General features: G+C 42.1%; 1 protein-coding gene across 2 annotated transcripts in view; it reads left to right on the top strand.

Moving 5' to 3' along the window:
• The first annotated feature begins 1946 nt into the window (after window positions 1-1946).
• Window positions 1947-14589, top strand: part of GSDME (gasdermin E) — a 71829-nt gene continuing 59186 nt past the window's right edge. For both annotated transcript variants that reach the window (XM_045564352.1, XM_045564350.1), the window contains exon 1: window positions 1947-2202. The gene's annotated coding sequence lies outside the window, so the exon portion shown is untranslated. The remainder of the gene's footprint in view (window positions 2203-14589) is intronic.

Raw genomic sequence — 14589 nt, 5'->3', positions numbered from 1 at the left:
TCCAGGCTGGTTGTGATTCCCTCTATTTTTTTTTGTTTTGGACACTACAGCTATATTTCATTAAAAGTGTGTTTTTATGTTAACATACAGTAGGTTTAATAATGATATTTCAATGAATTAATATTTTAAAATTTCTAGTTTGAATTTATAATATGGTAAATATCAATAGATATAAGCCCCCCAAAAATTAAATTAAAAAAAATTAGCCAGGTGTGGTGGCACATGCCTGTAGTCCCAGCCTCATAGGAGACTGAGGCAGGAGGATTGCTTGAGCCCAGGAGTTCAAGGTTGCAGTGAGCTATGATCACACCACTGCACTCTAGCCTGGAACACAGAGTGAGACCCTGTCTCTAAAAAATAATAATAAAATTAATAGCTATAACCCACACAAACAAAAGCTCTTTGGGGTTCTCAATGTTTTTTAAGAGTATAAAGGTATCTTGAAGCCAAATAATTTGAGAAACACAGACCTAAACTATACATAATATATGTAATGTATAGCCCTAAACTGTACATAATATATGTAAAATACTTATCATAGTGTCTAACTGAGAATGAGGTAGATTTAACTATTTAATAAGGCGTCATATAAGGAATGTAAATTCATTGACGATGATGGCCCTAAGCCTCACATCTCATCACTCCCCCACACATGCGCCTCTCTCCTGCTCCACTGATCTGCCGTGGTCTCAGCTCTCCGTGCCCTCGCACACGTTATTCCTGTTTGGGAAGTAGCTCCTCCCACATCTGCCCAACACACACCTCCTCCCGCTTAAGACTCATCAAGCACTTCCACTTTCTAGAACATTTTCTGGAAGTAGGGGTACCCCTCGATTGCCCTTCCAATGGTCATACTGACTTGGGCAGGATGTGGTGCAGCAGCCCTACTCCCAGGCCTCCAAAGACTGGAATACATTTATGGAACTCCAAGATTCTTTAGGAACCTGCCCACTCCTACCAATCAGATTATCTTTTCCTTCTCAAGGGCAGGTTAATTCTCTCCATCGTGCCTCTCTGTCTCTGCATCTACCACCCTGCAATTACCAACAGCTTTCTTACCTGAATGTCTTTTCTCTACCTCATGGCTTCTGCTTGCTCAGAGTGTCTGCTGCCTAATTTCCCTCTGGATATCTTTCAGCTTCTGCAACTGACTAATTTAATGTATCTGCATTTCAATTCTTTTAGGAAAGGGACAGCCTAGTGGGTAATGCTGTTGCATCGCCATCTCATTAGCAGATGATAACAGTGTAAGTTGACTGCACTCCAGTCATAGGATCAGCCCTGGTACCTCAGCTGTGGAGGGTCACATGGTACCAGTGTGATAATTTATGCAAAATGAACTGTTAGGTAGATAGCTAGGATCTCTGGCTCTCCTAGGGACAAAGGTGCCCTGCTTTGGTGCTGCCTCCAGCGATTGCCCCACCTGGGAAGAAGGATAAGGGTGGGCACTCCATTTTGGTGTTGCCCCACCCTTAATCCTGTCCCAAGGAACTGCTACAGCTGGGGAAGGAGGGCATGCTTTATCAACCTGGGAATTCCCCAGCCTAAGAATGATAGGCTTTGGAAAGTGACCTAGAGTAACCTAAGGCTAATTATTATGTCATTAGCTTAAATCTACATTGTGGTTCATCCCGGCCAGGTAGGGCTTTTACTTTTTTTTTTTTTTTTAAATAGAGACGAGGTCTCGCTCTTGCTCAGGCTGGTCTCGAACTCCTGAGCTCAAACAATCCACCGGCCTCGGCCTCCCAGAGTGCTAAGATTACAGGTGTGAGCCATCGCGCCCGGCCTAGGTAGGGCTTTTAGAGAAAGAGCTTTGAATACTCAGATAGAACCTTGAGAACACCTGTTAATCATTTGGTAACATCCTACACCTCCCCAAAGCCCTTACCCAGAATAGGCCAATAAAAGGAAACAACTCGGGAACTTCCAAGAGTCAGTTTGTCGGTTAGTGAGTCAGTCTGTCTCTCTCCACTCTCAGAGACAACCCGTTTCACTTCATAATAAAAAGCTACTCTCGTGAAGCTTCCTGCTTGTGGTCACTCCATTGCACCAGCGCTGCTTATGATTTTTTTCCAAGCAAGGAGCCAAAAAACTACGATAACAATTCTCCAAGAGGCTGGACTTAACACTTCGGCCAAGAGCACACCAAGAACCAAGAGCAGACTGCAGCCCTGACAGAACCACTTGGAAGGGAGTTGTGAGGTATGGCATTGCGAAGCGTTATCTGTTCAGCACTATGGCAGCTTGCTCAATGTTCCTCTATATTTATTTTCTTTTAAATTCAAAATAATAGAAGTTTCAACTGGGCATGTGGTTATCCAGCTCATGACATTTCCCAGGTTCTTGCTAGGTGTGGTCTTGTGACTGGATTCTGACTAGAACGTTGTGAGCAGAAGCAGACCGTGCCGCTTCTGGGCTGTACCTTTAAAAAGAAAGGAGTGTGCTCTCCTGTCCTCTTCTCCCTTTCCTGCTGGCTGGCCCATGGGCCCAGTGATGGAAGCTGAAGCAGCTACCTCACATTCCTGGGTGGAGACTGCATGTTGGCAAACCAACAAGGTAGATGGACCCTGGGACCTAACACCTAGGGCAACCAACTTGTCCCGGCTTGCCCAGGACTTTCCCGGGTCTAGCGTTGGAAGTCCTGCAAACTGGGAACCTCCTTAGTCTTGGACAGACTGGGACAGTTGGCCACCTTACATCACCAATCTCCTGTACCAGCTCTGGCCACCTACTTGAACTCTTGTTAGAGAGACAGCAACAACAAAAAAGTCTTCCATCTTGATTAAACCACTGTTTTTGTGATTTCTCTGTTTACATCACCCTATCCTGTCTCTTAATACAAATATGTTTGGTCTAAAGATCCTTGTTGACCACTATTTTGCTGTTGTTGGTCAGTCTGAGGTCTGATGCTGAGTTCTGAAGCTCCTCGGTCAGGCTTATAGGCCCCATTAACTGGTCCACCCATGTCTAGTTTCCAACCTCTTATTATTAAGGTTCCTGGGGTGGCTGAGTCCTGATTTTCTGCTAGCTCTAATCTCAGTCCTCTGCTTGGATGTCTCCTTCTCTTTCTGAATGAGAAGGGACTTTTTGAAACCTATTGATTAGTTCTAATTCCCCTATATACACACACTCACACACATTCTCTCTCTTCCCCGACTCCTTCCCTCCCTCTCTCTCTCTCTTCGTTTTTTTATGCCCAGCTTTTTAGGGGAAGCTTTGAGGGGAACAGATGGGAAGCTAGAGTGGGTTCAAGGGCACAATAGATGTGTTTTCTTTTTTACATCACACAATACATGTTCTTTGCAGAAAAATTGGAAAATTAAGTATGATTTAATAAACTTTGGTTTTAGTGGGTTTTTTTAAAGAGATGAGGTCTTGCTATGTTGCCCAGGCTGACCTTGAACTCCTGTGCTCAAGAGATCCTCCCACTTCACCTGGGATGTGGTACATGCTACCACATCTAGCCCTCAAACTTTTTTTTAAGGCAAATAAATTGGAACAATACAACTTATTAAGATTTAATCTCCTTTTGTCACATCAAGAGATACCACTCTCACATCAAAGTCTGGAAGGACACTTGAGCTGAGCTAATTATCTGGGGTGGGGCAGGAGGAGCTTTTTAGAAGCACAGGGGTACAGGCTTTCTGTATAGGTGTGGCCTTGCTGCTCCTTGAAGTCACCTGCAAGAATGGCCCTGAAAGAGTAGTGACCCTCAGTATGTCTGGATTTTTCTATAAGAGCTCTGGTTTCAAATATCCTACCCTTTTTTTTCTAAGAACCATCCAAAACACCCCAAATTTCCAATGGTTCAATTCCTAAACTTCACTTTTCTACACTGTTTCTTGCTTTCCAAAGCACCCCTAAAAGCCTTGGTCAAACCATGGTTGTGGTTTTTGATTCAGATAATATGCAGAGCCAGGGTTTGATTGATACACAGGCACGCTAGAGGACCACCTGTTGAGCAATCTCAGGGTATCCAAATTTTGTTGATTGATTAAAATATTATTCCCATTTTACATTCTGAATGATTCAACCTGTGTAAGAAACACAACATGTTATTTATTGTCCATAAAAGCTTCTTTGGAATTCATATGTTTTACATGGTGGACATTTTTGTTCATTTTCTTAATCATAAAAATAATTCATTGCTAGCCGGGCGCAGTGGCTCACGCCTGTAATCCTAGCACTCTGGGAGGCCGAGGCGGGTGGATCGCTCGAGGTCAGGAGTTCGAGACCAGCCTGAGCAAGAGTGAGACCCCCCATCTCTACTAAAAATAGAAAGAAAATTACCTGGCCAAATAAAATATATATAGGAAAAAAAATTAGCCGGGCATGGTGGCGCATGCCTGTAGTCCCAGCTACTTGGGAGGCTGAGGCAGTAGGATCGCTTAAGCCCAGGAGTTTGAGGTTGCTGTGAGCTAGGCTGACACCACGGCACTCACTCTAGCCCGGGCAACAAAGCAAGTCTCAAAAAAAAAAAAAAAAAAAAAAAAAATCATTGCTTTTAGAAACATAAAAAATTTAAATTATAAAATTAGTATAAGAATACAATGAATATAATATTCATTTTATTCATTAATTTTAGAAATGGAAACATTTATAATAATTATAACTAAAAGGAAAGAATAAACTGGAAATTTCCTGAGTTTGCACCATCACAAGAAAACACTATTTTGGCACATAACTTAGTACCTTTAGTGCTATTTCCATGACTATGAGTACACATACATATAAATGAATTTCCAGTCTTTTAAAAAATAAAAGGACATAATTTGCATCAGATGGGTCCAGAAAGTAAATCACCCTTGGAGCAGGAAGTGGGACTGGTGACCTAAGAAAGCAGAGACAAAATGCCCTTTGGGCTTCCAAATCACCAGGCTCATTTGCTTAATAGAACTTAGATCTGCTGCAGAAGGTTTTAATTAAAGTGATCCATTAAGGTTTTAATTTTAATAGAATTTTTAAATGACAAACAGCAAATCCTGGTGAGGTGTTGAAGACCTCATTATAAAATGAAACCTAGGATTTGCTTCCAAATAAAATGGTGGGGAGGGGTTGGATACAGATGAAATAAGTTTGCCCCTGTGTTGATAATTATTGAAGCAGGATGATAGATACAGGGGAGTTTATTATACTAGTCTACCTTCTTTGGGTGTAGGTTTGACATTTTTCATAATAAAAAGCTAAAACAAGCGACAATTAAATCCAGGAACTGTTTGATGGTTTCCTATAATCTGACTCAGACCCGTCTGTTTTCCTGTCTCTGAGACTTCTCTTTTCTCATAAGTGCCACCACCATGTTCACCATGGCTAGTGCCCAGGAGCTGCTTCCTTATCACAACTGGTTCTTAGCAAAGACCCTGAGGCTGGTTGGGCAGTGGGTGGCAGGGAGGGAGGGTAGCAACCCTTTGCAAGCTTGAAGTGTCATGGAGTTCTAGTCATTTCACAAATTTGTGTTGATTTGGCATCCTAAATAGTAGGAATTTTAGGCAAATTATTTAACCTTTCTGAGCCTCAGTCTCCAAAATAGTTAAATAGAGGTAATCACTCTACTTTCATGGGATAGAAGTTAATAAAATAACATACATCAAAAAAGTATCTAGCACTGCACTGGACACATAACAGATAATCAATGTTCAGCCTTTGCTTTCTCCTGAGTTGCTAAGAAACCTGAAAGAAGGTCTTTGCTTTCCAAGATTTACAATAGAGTTCAGAAGGTAATATGTCCATAGTATTTTGTAACATGGTGAGAAAAAAATTACCAGAAAACCTGGTATTGGAATTCCTTTTAGGAAAGGAACTGTTTCTTTTGGGAAAACTAATTGATAAAACACTGCCGGTGAAATATGACACCCCAAAAGTATGAATCAGCAGAAGACAAACCACAGAGGTGGCAAACTCCCAGGGCCACCTATTGTGCAATGTTTAGTTGCATGTTTTGCTTTCCTGTAAACTATTTCCCCAGCATTCAGTAGCATCTTCCCCACACATGCCTCGTGTGGGTGGTATTTGTGTAAATCAAAGGCAGGAGCTGGATTTCATATCTGGATCAGCTCCAAAGAGAGGAAGGAAGGATGAGCTTGCAGATCCAGGATCCAAAAGCCAGAATTGGGCACTAAATCGAAGTTCTGGGAGATGCATGAAATCTTTTGGGAGTTCCTGGTTCTGGATTGAGGAGTAAGGTGAAAGACAGATTGTGGGGAAAAAAAGAAAATTCCAAACAAGTGACTACAATCCTGTTTCTGTTAAGAGGCAAATAAGTGATTCTGACAGAAAACACCTTGGAGAGAGATCTCTTCTTTGGAGTTGGAGAGGAGATGGAGGGCGAGCAGGGCCGGGATGTCTCTCATAGCTCAGACTTGTATTGATACAAGAGTCTCTCAGAATTTGCTCCTAAAGACAGCAGGATAACCTGTTTATAACTTAAACCTCACATACTTTCAAAAAGATTTATTTGTGCATCTGAGAGACACACCTCTGTGTAAGCACAGGGCAATTAAAGATAAAAAGAGATCAGAAACCAAGAAGAGAAAGCAAGAGAGTTGTTGTTCTGGGAATAAGGAAAGATGTGGTTATGGCATCTGAGCCTTTTGGCAACCCCAGGAAGTAGGAGTCACAGAACTTTCCACAGTTGGCAAAAGGACTTATACGAACTCAGAAGAGGAGCACTAGATTCTAGGAAGAGTTCTTCCAGGGGAAGTCTTCACGTGTGTATGTGTAATCTTCCTCTCCTGGCAAAACCTAAGGGGCCATAGCTATTTTGGAAGACACAGACTAGCTCTTACAAAGATGGGGAAAGGGGAGCTGTACTGACAAGTTACAATATGACTATGGCTGTTAATTAACCTTAAAAATTCTTTAGATCTACATAATATATCTGAAGCAGAGAGTCTTCATAAAACATACAAAAATAAGAACCGATTACAAATCAGTAAATGGAAGAACATTAAGAATTGCCATCAAATATGAACACAATGAAAATGAATTAGTCATAAACCATATTAAAATGAAGGTGATGGGTATGTGGATTTATGAGTTGCACTAAAATGTAAAGGTATAATAATAGCACTTTATCTAAAGCTATCAAACTTAATTTTTTTTTCTATGTGCTTCAGGTACTAGCTGTACAATTCGAGTTGTCTAAATCATAAAACAAAATTATAGCCCAAATGATTTAAACAGCAATGTAAGACTAAACACTGAATTTATTTATACACAGGGCTTATAAGTGCTGAACAGAATTGAGTTTATAAAGAAAATAAGATGGAAAAAAAGTTTTATTATCACTGGTGAGTTGTCAGGAGACTAAAGACATCCTTTTCAGGGATGAAGGTGGGGAGAAGAGCAAGTTTATTCTGTCATTGAGCTCTGGCTTACACACGCCCCTGGGCCGGGGACCTCCCAGACCAGGCGGCAGCCTAGGGTGTAAGAGCTCCATAAAATGTAATTCCCATCACCTGTAACCAGCACCTTCTATGTCTGCCTCACCACAGCCCCAGAGGTCCTTGAATGCTATTGGGTGTTTCATTGGTTGGAATAATCCGAATTTCTAGCACTTAGATTCTTCATCTTTTAGGATCAAGTCTCATCTCATAGCCACTTTAATAAAAGATGTGTTAGCAAATAGAAGGAGAGGCAACCAGTCAGGAAAAAAATGCCTAAGTTCTAGCAACTTGGATTTCTGAAAAATTACTGAACTCTATGGAAATCCATTCCTATAATCCCAACAGCCTTTGCAAACACATAAAACCAAGTGAGTCATGGAAACTACTAGAATCTGATGCAAAATATGTCCATGAAATTAACAGCTATCATTTATTCATTAGGCACCAAATAGATGCCAGGCACTGTGCCAATGACTAAACCTAGAATTATCTCTAATCCACAGCCACAGCTGACTGTTCATTCATTCATTTATGCGTTCAACAAATATTTGTAGAGCGCGGACCCTGTGTTAGACATTGCATGAGGTACTGGGGATATCGCAGTGAGCAAGGCAGGCGTGGTTCTTCCCTTTGTGGAGCCTACATAAAACAGGCAGTAAACAAATGCACAATTAACCAAAGTACTATGAAGAAAGCTGTGAGAATAAATGAAAGAGACCTTATTAAATCTGCGGGTCAGGGAATGCTGCATAGAGAAAGCGAAGTTGAAGCGAGACGTGAAGATCGGCCACATGAGGAGCTGGGGACAGGGTGGCGGTGGCTGCTGCAACTCCTGTGGGAAGGACGAGCTCCTGCAGTGAGGCAGGGTCCTCATGGAGCAGAGGGAGAGGTGCACAGTGGCCACATGATGCAGGGAGCCGGGATTCTGTACGTAGGAGCAATGGGAGAATTACCATCCCAGGCTTGTTCTATCTCTGCCGGCAGCCCTCATAACTAAGGGGCTGTTGCAAGACACGGGGACCACATCAGGCGAAGCCTTGCAAATGAGACAAAGACTCAGGCCACTTCCTCCATTCACATCTTCGTGACAGGGATGCTCTCAGGCCCTCTCATTGGAGCTGGAACAGGATTGACTGGGACAGGTCCCAGTGATGGTTCTTGGGAGTTCTTTGTCCCTTCCTCTGGTCTTCCCTTTCTTTAGAAATGTCCACGCAGCCAGGCAGGCTCAGGAGCAGTTTTGTAGCCATCTGGGCCCTTTGCACATCAAGTGAGTGTGGAGCCCCAAGTAAGCTTTCCCAGGACAGTCTTCACACTCATTTCCAAGCTCTCTGGGAGTGCTTTCCTATAACCTGTAAACACTGTCTAGGGCTACAATCTGGAGAAGTGGATGGAGACCCACAAAGTCAGCTAACTTGCCCAAGATCACAGAGCTGGTAAGTGGCAAAAGCAAGATATAAGCCTAGTTATCCTCCTCCTATTGATTGCACCAAGGGGCCTATAACAGACTCCAAATAAAAAAAAAGCATTAAGGTGTCCACTATGAATTCAAGGGCTCATAATAGTTTGATTAAAAAGTCTCCTTCCCAGGGAGGCTTTCCTTGGCCACTCTATCAAAATTCCAAACCTCCCCCAGGTAACTATTTAACCTCATCTTTATTTTTTTATCCTTAGCATTTACCATTCTCTAACATGCCTTATATTTTCTTTTTTTGAGATTTTATCTTTGGTTTACTGCAGTTTGAATATGGTATGCCTAGGTGCAGGTTTTTTTGGCATTTATCCTACTTGTTCTAAGATTCCTGGATCTGTGGCTTGGTGTCTGATATTAATTTGAGGAAATTCTCAGTCATTATTCTTCTAAATATTTCTTCTGGTCCTTTCTTTCTCTTCTTGTATTTTCATTACACTAATGGTACCCCTTTTGTAGTTGTCTCACAGTTTTTAGATATTCTGTTCTTTTGTTGTTTTCAGTCTTTTTTCTCTTTGCTTTTTGTTTTGGAAGTTTCTATTGGCACAGCCTCAATCTCAGAGAATTTCTTCTTTTCTCAGCTGTGTCCAGTCTACTAATAAGCCCATCAAAGGCATTTTTTAATTCTGTTACAGTGTTTTTAACTCCAGCGTTTCTTTTTAGTTCCATCTTAGAATTTTCATCTCTCTGCTCTCATTACTATCAGGTTCTCTCTTGGGTATTTCTGGCACCAGCCAATTCTCTGAAACCAACTGGTTGTCCAACAATTCAATTCAATTCAATTCTGACACCAGCTCCCAGAGTTAGCACAGACCCCACAGATTAAAGACTCAGTCCCACAAAACTGTCCCCACTTCAGATGCCAGTTGCAAGTATCAGGTCCCCAAGTAACTCACATGTCTGTCTGACTTGGCTACATGTGTGGAGGTTCTTACAACTTTCTCCTCAGGTTCATTAATTCTCTAGAACAACTCACAGAATTCAGGAAGGTGCTTTACTAACTGTACCCATTTATTACAAAGGATACAACTCAGGAACAGCCAAATGGAAGAGATGCACAGGGCAAGATATGAGGGGAGGGATGTAAAGCTTCCATGCCACCCCCAGGGACCCCCAGCACCTCAATGTACTCACCACCCTGGAAGTTCTGTGAACTTCGTTGTTCTGGAGTTTTCATGGAGGCTCCGTTATGTAGCCATGATCGATTAAATCATCAGCCATTGGTCATCAAACTCAATCTCCAGCCCCTTTTCCCTTCCTGGGGGTTGGGAGTGGGGCTGAAAGTTCCAACCCCCTAATCACATGGTTTGGTCTTTCTGGTCAAAGTCCACCTCCTGCAGTCATCCTACCAAGAGCCATTTCATTACCACATCAAAGACAATCTTACCACCCTGGAGTTCCAAGGGTTTTAGGAGTTCTGTGCCAGGAACCAGGGACATAGACCAAATATATATATATGTTTTTTATTTTGCCACAGTTACCCATCTGTTCTTGCATGCTGTCTACATGTTCCATATCAATCATAGTTTTAAATTCCTGGTCTGATAATGCCTACATATCCTGCCATATCTGTGTCTGGTGCTGATGCTTGCTCTGTCTTTTCAAACTGTGTTTTTTACATCTTAGCATGCCTTGTAATTTTTTGTTGAAAGCCGAACATGGTGCACTGGGTAACAGGAACTATGGTAAACAGGCCTTTAATGACATGGTGGTGAGGTGTGGGGGAGGGGAGGTGTCCTATATTACTGTTAATCAGTCTTCAGTGAGTCTGTGCTCTGTGAAAGCCATAAGCCCACCTGGGTCCCCTCCATCCCTTACACTGGGCAGAATGGCCAGAGGGGACTGAGCTGGGCTCTGACAAAACCCCAATAGTTTTAGCCTTTGGTAAAATAGTTTTTCTTGAAGACAGGCCTTGTTAAGAAGAACTGAATGTTCAGGTATATTTCAAAGTGGCTACTTTCCCCTCCTCCTGCTGCAAGCATGAGGGGATGTTTCTCTAAACTTCACCGTGAGAACCTGCTTAGCGTTCCCGGAGGTAAAACTCACACAAGTGCCAAGAGTTTCTAATTCTCAGACTTGCCCACTCTGGACCCCCAGCCATTCGCTAGCTACAGAGGAACTGTTGATTTTTGAGTTTGTTCAGCTTTTACTTGTTAGGACGCAGTGACAATTTCCAAGCTCCTTTCAGCCCATGCCAGAAACCAGCAATATTATGTTCTTTATTTGTCCTGCTTATTGTCATTCATCCCTTAGAATACAAACTCTAGGACCGAGTCACTGAAGTCGGTTTTTGTCTGTTGTTCACAGTGGTCTCCCCAGTGCCTAGCACATGCTTTGGGGCTCAATGAATATGTTGAGTGATTTTTCTCTCCTTATCTTCATTCATTCATTTAACATAAAGTAACATAATTCAACCCAATATAATACAATTTAATATAAATACTGTGTATGCTTGAACTGCTGATGGAAGCCATTGGATAAACAAATGAATCTGGAGGACCAGATGCTTTAAGGCAGTGCTCCCAATCTTCATCACAGCATGGCACACACAGAAAATAGAAGTAGAGGCTCACGTCTCAAGGACTGAAGACCTCAATTTCTAGGCCTACTTGTCACCTGTGTGACAAGAGTTTGGTAAACTGCTTTAAGGGTAATGTTTAACTTACTGAAGAGACCAATCCATTTAGCTAGGCCTATTGTAATGGTTCCCATGGACTAAAGAGATGGAAGGCCAAGAAGTCCACCAAAATGGTGCAGACAAAAGATCTAAATGTCACTTTCCATCGTCATGCAGAGCCCTCCCCAATCTGGTCTCAGCCAATCAGTTCCTTCCTCCCCAAGCCTTGCACAGTGTGGCCCTTGGCTCCCCTTATGCAGTTCCCTCTCCCCATCCACAATAAGTCTCCCCAGTTCTTTGCCTATTAGGTTCCAGGGACAGCCCAGCAGGTGCTTCCCAGCCCTCCTAACAGGACACCCCTCCTCTGCTTGGTTTCCAGCACTGCATTTGAGTTTCTGACTCAGAACTTTAAAGTTTGAGTAACCTCAGAGACTGGATTCAACCTTTAATTTTCAGATGAAACATGGGGGCGGGGGGGCGGGTGTTCAGACTGTGCTGACCACAAAACCAGCTGAGGGCAGCCTTGGGACATGGGTGTCCTTATCCTCTGCTCTTTCCATTACCCAGTTTAATCTCTTTTGCTAATGGTGAAGCTTGATTATTTATTAATGGGCAAGAACCGATTCATTGGAGAGTCTATATGATCTGTAGCAACAACCAGATGGTCCTTAATAAAACATTAATAAAGTAAAAGCAGATGGCATTTAATAAAGTATTATACAAACATGCCTGAGAGCTATCAAAAGCATTTTTTCTGGCTTCTCTAATAATGGAGAATTATCAGACAAGATATAAAAGGGAAAATTGGCTTCTCTGAATTGTGATCTAAGAAAATGTTAAGGTTAAGATATTTTGGATAACAAAAAATTTCAAATTTAATTCTATTCCAGATTTCTTAGCCCTACAATAACTGTGGCTTGTAGTTGTTTTATAGGAAATTATACATAGCTGTTTTATAAGAAATTACACAAGCTTTAGTAGAAACAAAAAAAGTCCTACAACTTCCCCCTCCCTTGAAAATCCAGCCAAAGCTATGCTACCCAATTCTTCCCACTTTTCTAGAAAAAGTGGTTTCTAGAACTTATAAAAATAATGTATTTTATTATAATATCAGGGAAATAGAAATCACTAGCCTGGACTGTGGGGTTTTTTTTAGGAGTCACTAACCCAGAGAACTTTTAGAAACAGATGAAAAACCTGTTTTGAGTGGATGAATATTAATTTACCTGGAGGTAAAAATTTGGACTTTTGTTATTAGAAACCACAAGGGGGTTTCTGCCTAGGTCCAGTTACTTGCTGCAGAGACAGGCGATTATTGAGATGATGAGGATTGACAAAGAAAGGAAATTTTAATATTAAAGATGTCTTGTTGGGAGAAAGGGAGAAGCAGCCTCAAATCTATCTCCCCAAATAAGGGAGAGTCTGGACTTTTTAAAGAGGGGAAATTAGCAAGGGTCTACCTGCATGGGGCAGGTTACTGCCAGATGGTCAGTCTTGGTGTCAGGAAGTCTGCCCGGGAGCCTTCAGAATCTCAGCTCCTTTGTCTTGCAGAAATTCCTTCATTTGACTCAAAAAGTTCAAGTAGTTAGTTGAGGGGAGAGGATTATAAAAAAACATACAGGGGTCATTGAAATTTGTTCATAGAGCTGGTTACACTTTCAGGTTTATGTTTCTTTTTGGGTTTTTTAAAATTTGTTTTTAGAGATGGGCAGGGTCTTGCTATATCACCCAGGCTGGTCTCCAATTCCTGGCCTCAAGTGAGTCTGCCACCTCACCTTCCTGGGTGGCTGGGACTACAGGTGGGAGCCACCGCACCGGCTCCAGGTTTAAGTTCAAATGTTTGACTTCCTCCCCAAATTCACCCATAAGGCAGTAGTCAAAAGTTAGGGCATGGTCTCAGACCTGAGTTCAAATGCTAGTATCAACTGTGCCAGATTTGTAGGCTGCCTCTCTAGGATTCAGTTTTTCCCATCTGTAAAATAGGGATAGGCCAGGCACGGTGGCTCCTACTTGTAATCTGTAATCCCACACTTTGAGAGGCCAAGATGGGAGGATCGCTTGAGCTGAAGAGTTCATGACCAACCTGGGCAACATAATGAGACCCCCTTCTCTACTCACAAAAAAGTTTTTTTTAAATGTAGCTGGGCATGGTGGTGTGGGTCTATATTCCTAGCTACTCTGGAGGCTGAGGTGGAAGGATTGCTTTAGACCAGGAGTTGGAGGTTGCAGTGAGCTATGATAACTCCACTGCACTCTAGCCTGGGCAACAGAGCGAGACCCTGTCTGTAAAGAAAGAAACACACGCACAAATCTGTTTACACAGGTTACAGTTCGCTATGTATGAAGAAATCCTTAGGTTGAACTTAAAATATGTAAGGAAGCAACTTTAGGCGAAACTAAGGTAACAGTGCCTATTGTTCTAACTAAGCTAAAGGTAGCAAAGTTGTAGAATAAATTTTTTATTAAATAATTTCCTTTTTGTAACCCTTCCATGTATTTTCAATTTCCTGATCAAGCCCCTGCTCTCCAGAAAGGATGTTGTATATCAACATTTATGCATTTTGTTGCCATGTGACTTCCCTAGGGGTTATTTACCTCTCAAGTTATTTCTAATTCTGGAATGTAAGGCTAATAATTGCTGGAGGGAATGTCTGACATTACTCTTGTGGGGGCAAGGCTTTTTTGGTGAGGAGGGAGAGATGAGAAATGGAACTTTGGGAGCTTTCAAACATGCTTGCTTAGCTCAGCTGGATCCTTCTCCACAAGGTCCTGATCAAAGGCTGGTCTGTCTAGGACAGGTTTCCCTAAAACCTCCCCTCTCAGGTCAGAACCGCTGGATTCCTTTTAAGCTTTTTCAGCAGGTCACCCCTCTAGTGGCTGTGAGCTTAAGAGCAGGAACCTGGATTTATTCAGGTACACAGTAGGCACTCAGCATTGTTTATAAAATGGAATGCAGTTGCAGGGAATCCAATACTCATAATCATAGTCACCATTTATCAAGTATCTATTAATGGAGATTACTGCCTGACACCTAATCACAGTAACCCTGTGAGTTAGGTATTATTATCTTCACCCTACAGATGAGGACACTGAGGCTTGGAATAGAGGTAACAGGAAGT

This window comes from Lemur catta, chromosome 11 (assembly GCF_020740605.2).
Source record: "Lemur catta isolate mLemCat1 chromosome 11, mLemCat1.pri, whole genome shotgun sequence".
Classification (NCBI taxonomy): domain Eukaryota; kingdom Metazoa; phylum Chordata; class Mammalia; order Primates; family Lemuridae; genus Lemur; species Lemur catta.
The sequence above is the reverse complement of the archived record's forward strand: the minus strand, read 5'-3'. Positions and strand labels throughout refer to the sequence as shown.